The sequence below is a fragment of the Taudactylus pleione genome, unplaced genomic scaffold (genome assembly GCF_031769625.1).
Source record: "Taudactylus pleione unplaced genomic scaffold, aTauple2 ptg000151l, whole genome shotgun sequence".
Classification (NCBI taxonomy): domain Eukaryota; kingdom Metazoa; phylum Chordata; class Amphibia; order Anura; family Myobatrachidae; genus Taudactylus; species Taudactylus pleione.
Genome location: NW_028284553.1, coordinates 714,471 through 722,465, shown reverse-complemented (window position 1 = coordinate 722,465; position 7,995 = coordinate 714,471). Strand labels below are relative to the sequence as shown.

Genomic DNA, 7,995 nt, shown 5'->3' with positions numbered 1-7,995 from the left:
TGGTCCCTCTGCAAGAATGGCTGCCTCTCCAGCGTGTCCGGATCACTACTGGCCACAGTGATCGGGCACCACCGGCAGCCCCCCTCCCATAGAAGCAGCAGTGCTGCTGCTGTGACCCGATCACTGTGGCCAGCAGTGATCGGGCAGCCATCTCCACCCCCTTCAGTAAAAAGCAGTAGCGGCGGCTCTGGTAGCCGCCACTGCTGCTATCTATCCTGGCCACCAGCGGGACACCCTCCAGCTGTGGCTCCGGAACTACAGTGATCACATAGTGATAACTGTGTGTGTGAGCGCAGCAGCAGCGGCTCTGGTAGCCGCCGCTGCTGCTCTGCATCCAGGCCGCCAGCGGGAGAAGCTCCCGCTGCAGCTTCGGCACGTACAGTGATCACTAGGTGATCACTGTGTAGGAGCGCAGTAGCCGTGGCTGCTGCCCACTCTTTTCCAGCCTCAGCTCCGCCTCCCCGTCCCCATGTGCCCGATCACTGCTGGTCACAGTGATCGGGCAATAAATAAATGAACAATCATAAAAATATATATATATATATATATATACATATATATATATATTAGAAACGATAGTCTAGGAACTGGCGCTTCCTGATATTATTTTGAGTAGTCAATTAGTGTTCAAAAAGAAAAGAAAGTGTCCTTTTTTTAGGCAGTTCAAAAATAGCAATACACTTCTCCAACAGATAAGGGATGGTAGCTTTTTCCCCAAGGTGCTGATTAGGCCAACAGCTAAGTGAATCTAAAAAATGGAAGAGAGGAAAAGGTGCCTGATAGTGTAATATATTTAGTAGAAAAATATTGAACATATGACAAAATAAATCTTATATGCGTACCAGATTTTTTAGGATGAATTGAAAGATATATTACGATTGTGGATATTCCAATATTTCCAGAAAGTGACCCATGCAATATAAATATACGTAAAAAATGTGTATAGATGATATATGGTAATAAATAAATAAATAAAAAATATATATTATTTTAAAGTGAAAAAAATGAACTCTTAATATAATAAATATAGTTAATAAATATAAAGTGTATATAAAAAAAATATTTTATTAAATATAGGGGACAAAAGGTAAAAAACATAATGGAATCTATAAAAAAGGGGGATATGCAAGATATATAATGACATATACAGGGAGGTAGACAATATAGTTAGCTAAGTAAAAAAATCCATAAAACTTAGCAGAAAAAAAGAGTCCAATAAAGTGCTAGTGCAGAAGCTCCAATGGCTGTCTGTTTCTTAGTCCATATACTGGTGGGTGGAGGAGGTCCCAATGCGTTTCGTCTCTTTCAGACTTCTTCAAGGGGAGCAGGAGTTGTGAGACATAACTCATCATGGTCCATTTATATAGTGGTATACACTATGTTTAATTAATTGAATAATTCCAGCATCATCTGGCTCGTAGCCGGAAGTTAGTTATCCGGAGGTTCCGTTTATATATGATTCAATATAGAGTCTCAGCAAACATGGCCGAATGCCTGGTGTGCAGACATCTTTCTGCTCTTCCTGGTGTTTGCTCTTAGTAATCTGGATGGAGGTCCCACTGTGGCACGCACATGGAACGCACTCCCGGAAGTGTTATTTGTCATCGGCGGAAGTCACATGTTGGATGAAACGCATGTGACCCGCAAACTCCGGGAATAGAGTCTTTCAATACTGCGTTTCTATGGTGACAATATACATAAAAAGTTTTCCACAGAGATAACTACTATTTTCGTATAAAACATGGTTAGCCTATTATGCGCTCTAGATATTATTATAGGTCCACAGTGTTTATATTAGTTTTCCTTTATCCCATAAAGTAATATTATTTTCTACAAAATCAAACCATCAAGTGTATTAATCGATCTTATAGATAAATAATAATAATAAAAAATATAGACTATTAAAAAATTACATAATAAAAAAACGTCTTTTATATAGGAAAAAAACGTATTCGACAATTGTTTTTATATTTGGTTTAAATAATTGTTTTCTTAATAGATGCCCATACGAACTTTGAATATTTTTAGTATTTGGAAGATACCTTACTGATCACTTGTACCATGACTTCATTTAGATTCAATAAGTACAGATTCAAACATAAGGACCCAGGTGTAAAAACATATACCCTTGGATCATATTAATACAGGAAGTTCTCAACATATAATAATTAAAACATAAATAAATAAAAACACCTAAAACTTATTTCGGTGGTTACAAATTTTTCTCTCGTTTTCTCCATTTTTCAGGGCAATATTCATTGTAGTAAGCTTTACATGGGATTGCTCCTAAAAGAGGATCAGATCTCTTCATTTATACGATGGATTTTCACCTTACATTATCTACTGCTCCTGGTATTCTTGGGTGGTCTTCCATCCCAGTACTAGCCAGGCCCATCACTGTATAGCTTCCAAGATCAGACGAGATTGGACACTTCTAGTGTGGTATGGCCGTAGGTATTTGGTATGATGTCCTGTATCTACTGAGATCTCTAACTCTTTATAAAAATCGAGCAATCTCATAGCTTTCGTTCAGCCCGTATGGAGACAATGTATTTAGCTCATATATCCAGTACATCTCCCTTTGAGATAGTTTTCTAGCTAGATCACCTCCCCGGGGACCCGGGGTAACATGTTCAATAGCTCTAAAAGTCATATTATCTATTGAGGAGTTATGCTTTGTTAGGAAGTGTCTGGAAACTGAATAGGTAGTTAATTTATTCTTAATATATCTGATATGTTCCTGTATTCAGAGTTTTAATGGGCGTTTTGTTTTCCCTACGTATTTAAGTCCGCAGGGACATTCTATAAGATAGATCACAGAGGTGGTGTTACAGTTTACGAATTGTTTCATATGGTATTGTTTTGAGTTATTATGATTAAAAAAAGTTTTTCTATTTGGATGAAGGTATTTACACACAATACAATGGCCACATTTATAGGCACCCACACATTTTGTTGTTAAGGTATTTGATATTGCTTTTTCTGGTAATAAACTTGGTGCTAGGATTTCTTTGAGATTTCTGGATTTTCTGAAGGTGATTATAGGTTGCTCTGGTATCACTTCTTCTAGTAATGGATCCATTTTCAATATCTTCCAGTGTTTCTTGATAGTATTTCTAATTCTTCTTTCCTCACAGTTATATTGTGTAATGAAGGCTACTCGATTGGTCTGTATATTTTGTTGTCTTTTAGGATTACTGACGTCCAATATCTCTTCTCTTTTGAGATGTGCACATCTGGTAATAGCCGCATTGATTATTTTTTCAGGGTAATCACGATCTCTAAATCTATCAGCATATAATTTAATTTAATCTTCACAGAGAGGATCTGTGCTACAGTTGCGTTTGATTCTGTAAAACTGTGAGAATGGAATATTAGTCTTCCAGCTACTTACATGTCCGCTTTTATAATGTAAGTAGCTGTTAGTGTCCACTGGTTTAATAAAATATATATATAATATGTATAAATATACATACATATATATATATATATATATGTATGTACATATATACGTATGTATGTGTATATATATATATATATATATATATATATATGCGTATGTATACATATAAACCTTCTGGCAAGGATTGCTCCCGGCACAATGACAAAGGAAGGCGGCACTCCAATGAATAAATCAAATCAATATGTATTAATAATGCATCAACATAGTTATATCCATAAGTCTTATGGATATAACTATGTTGACGCATTATTAATACATATTGATTTGATTTATTCATTGGAGTGCCGCCTTCCTTTGTCATTGTGCTGGGAGCAATCCTTGCCAGAAGGTTTATATGTATAAATTTTTTAGGATGGCACCCGTTTTTTCATATCTATTGTCCTGAGTGCCAGGCTTACTCGACTATATACGTATGTATGTATATATATATATGTATATATATATATATATGTATGTATATATATATATATATATATATGTATGTATGTATATATATATATATATATATATATATATACACGTATGTATATATGTATGTATATATATATGTATGTGTATATATATATATATATATATATATATATATACGTGTGTATATATATATATATATATATATGTGTAAATATATATGTATATATATATGTATGTGAAAATATATATGTATATATATATATATATATATATATATATTAGGGGTGAGCGGGTTCGGATTTCAGAAATCCGAACCCCCCCGAGCCCACCCGATCCGAGGCCGATCCGAGTCAGGCTCGACTTTTCCCGCCTGACTCGGATCTGAAATCGAGGCAAAACGGCATCATCCCGCCTTCTGAGTCTCGCGGGTTTTGGATCCTATATAAGGTACCCGCGTCGGCGCCATTTTCTCACTCGGCTGTGGACAGTGAAGAGGGAGGGTGGGAGTTAGGGCTGGCTGGGCTGTGTAGTGTAGTGTAGTGTAGTGCAGAGTAGTGTTGTGCTGTGCTGTGCTGCGCTGTGCTGCTGTTGTCCACTACTTCAAAGTCCATAGGGGCTGGCTGTGTTGTGCTGTGCTGCTGTTGTTAATAGGGGCTTTATCCACTACTTCAAAGTCCATAGGGGCTGGCTGGACTGTGTTGTGCAGTCAGTTCTCCATAGGGGCTGTGTCCACTCCAAAGTCCTGTGTCCCAGTCCTAAAGGGGTGCTGTAGTGTTGTCCAGGGGGTGCTCTGTCCATCAGGGGTGCTCCCCCCAAGTGCTAAAAAAATTATATTTTTTGTGTGCTTGTGAATTGTGTGCGCAGTAGCCGCATGTGCATCAACAAAGTAGTGCCAAGCGTGTGCCTGTGTCATAATTAAAGGGCCTGCTGGCTTGACCGTTAAAGGGTGCTGTAACCCCCAAAGTACACTCCAGTCCAAACCAAAAAAAAAATTATTTTCTGTGTTTGTGAATTGTGTGCGCAGTAGCCGCACGTGCATCATCAAAGTAGTGCCAAGCGTGTGCCTGTGTCATAAGTAAAGGGCCGGCTGGCTTGACCGTTAAAGGGTGCTGTAACCCCCAAAGTACACTCCAGTCCAAACCAAAAAAAAAATTATTTTCTGTGTTTGTGAATTGTGTGCGCAGTAGCTGCACGTGCATCAACAAAGTAGTGCCAAGCGTGCGCCTGTGTCATAAGTAAAGGGCCGGCTGGCTTGACCGTTAAAGGGTGCTGTAACCCCGAAAGTACACTCCAGTCCAAACCAAAAAAATATATTTTTTCTGTGTTTGTGAATTGTGTGCGCAGTAGCCGCACGTGCATCAACAAAGTAGTGCCAAGCGTGCGCCTGTGTCATAAGTAAAGGGCTGGCTGGCTTGACCGTTAAAGGGTGCTGTAACCCCCAAAGTAAACTCCAGTCCAAACCAAAAAAAAATTATTTTCTGTGTTTGTGAATTGTGTGCGCAGTAGCCGCACGTGCATCAACAAAGTAGTGCCAAGCGTGCGCCTGTGTCATAAGTAAAGGGCCGGCTGGCTTGACCGTTAAAGGGTGCTGTAACCCCCAAAGTACACTCCAGTCCAAACCAAAAAAAAATTATTTTTTGTGTTTGTGAATTGTGTGCGCAGTAGCCGCACGTGCATCAACAAAGTAGTGCCAAGCGTGCGCCTGTGTCATAAGTAAAGGGCCGGCTGGCTTGACCGTTAAAGGGTGCTGTAACCCCCAAAGTACACTCCAGTCCGAACCAAAAAAAAATTATTTTCTGTGTTTGTGAATTGTGTGCGCAGTAGCCACACGTGCATCAACAAAGTAGTGCCAAGCGTGTGCCTGTGTCATAAGTAAAGGGCCAGCTGGCTTGACCGTTAAAGGGTGCTGTAACCCCCAAAGTACACTCCAGTCCAAACCAAAAAAATATATATTTTCTGTGTTTGTGACCTGTGTGCGCAGTAGCCGCACGTGCATCAACAAAGTAGTGCCAAGCGTGCGCCTGTGTCATAAGTAAAGGGCCGGCTGGCTTGACCGTTAAAGGGTGCTGTAACCCCCAAAGTACACTCCAAACCAAAAAAAAAATATTTTCTGGGTTTGTGACTTGTGTGCACTGTGGCTGCACGTGCATCAACAAAGGAGCAGCGCCAAGCGTGCGCCTGTGTCCCATAAGTAAAGAGCCGACTGGCTCATTTCTTAAAGGGTGGTGTAACCCACAAAGTGCACTACTCTCCAGCAAAAATAAAAAAATATTTTCTGTGTTTGTGTGCGCTTTAGCCGCACGTATATATATCAATATAACATAAATGGAGGACCAGACTTTCTCCGATAAAAATAAAATAGGGAAAGATCAAGAACCACTTCCTCCTAGTGCTATTGCTGCTGCTGGGAGTTGTTCATCATCCCAGAGAGGAAGTAGGAACATCACTACTTTTACTAAACAATTGACCCTCCAACAGTCAATAGCGATGAGGATGAAGTACGACAGCAGTCATCCTGAAGCAAAACGTATAACTGAGGCCTTGACAGCTATGTTGGTGTTAGACGTGCGTCCGGTATCCGCCATTAGTGCAGTGGGATTTAGACAATTGATGGAGGTAGTGTGTCCCCGGTTCCAAATCCCGTCTAGATTCCACCTGCATCCTCAAAGCAGCAGCAACAAGCATGCGTCTGTCTGTTAAAGGGTGGTGACACCCTCAAAGTGTGCTACACAAACAATAAAAATATTGTTCTTTTTTTTCGGTCTTTGTCAAATGTGTGGGCTGTAGCCGCACCTGCATCCTTAAGGCAACAGCGACAAGCGTGCGTCTGTCTGTTAAAGGGTGGTGACACACTCAAAGTGTGCTACACAAACAATTAAAATATTGTTCTTTTTTTTTCTGTCTTTGTGAAATGTGTGGGCTGTAGCCGCACCTGCATCCTTAAAGCAGCAGCGACAAGCATGCGTCTGTCTGTTAAAGGGTGGTGACACCCTCAAAGTGTGCTACACAAACAATTAAAATATTGTTCTTTTTTTTTCTGTCTTTGTGAATTGTGTGGGCTGTAGCCGCACTTGCATCCTCAAAGCAGCAGCGACAAGCGTGCGTCTGTCTGTTAAAGGGTGGTGTAACCCTCAAAGTGCTCCAAAAAATAAAAAACTATTTTTTTAATGTGTTTGTGACTTGTGTGCGATGTAGCCGCATGTGCATCAACATAGTAGCAGCGCCAAGCGTGCGCCTGTGTCATAAGTCAAGGGCTGGTTTGGACATCTGCTCTGGACTGAAGGACGTGCCAACAATTTCTGACAAGTCTACTGTCACTGCATATGATACTGTCCTCAAAGCAGCAGCGACAAGCGTGCGTCTGTCTGTTAAAGGGTGGTGACACCCTCAAAGTGTGCTACACAAACAATAAAAATATTGTTCTTTTTTTTTCTGTCATTGTGAATTGTGTGGGCTGTAGCCGCACTTGCATCCTCAAAGCAGCAGCGACAAGCGTGCGTCTGTCTGTTAAAGGGTGGTGACACCCTCAAAGTGTGATACACAAACAATAAAAATATTGTTCTTTCTTTTTCTGTCTTTGTGAATTGTGTGGGCTGTAGCCACACTTGCATCCTCAAAGCAGCAGCGACAAGCGTGCGTCTGTCTGTTTAAGGTGGTGTAACCCTCAAAGTACTCCAAAAAATAAAAAACTATTTTTTTAATGTGTTTGTGACTTGTGTGCGATGTAGCCGCACGTGCATCAACATAGTAGCAGCACCAAGCGTGCGCCTGTGTCATAAGTCAAGGGCTGGTTTGGACATCTGGTCCGGACAGAAGGACGTGCCAACAATTTCTGACAAGTCTACTGTCACTGCATATGATACGGTCCTCAAAGCAGCAGCGACAAGCGTGCGTCTGTCTGTTAAAGGGTGGTGACACCCTCAAAGTGTGCTACACAAACAATAAAAATATTGTTCTTTTTTTTTCTGTCTTTGTGAATTGTGTGGGCTGTAGCCGCACTTGCATCCTCAAAGCAGCAGCGACAAGCGTGCGTCTGTCTGTTAAAGGGTGGTGTAACTCTCAAAGTGCTCCAAAAAATAAAAAACTATTTTTTTAATGTGTTTGTGACTTGCGTGCGATGT

The 7,995-nt window shown here is 40.6% G+C and overlaps 1 pseudogene; it reads right to left on the bottom strand.

Moving 5' to 3' along the window:
- Positions 1–2,337: 2,337 nt before the first annotated feature.
- LOC148522197 (5S ribosomal RNA) lies at positions 2,338–2,456 on the bottom strand (annotated as a pseudogene).
- Between the last annotated feature and the right edge of the window lie 5,539 nt (positions 2,457–7,995).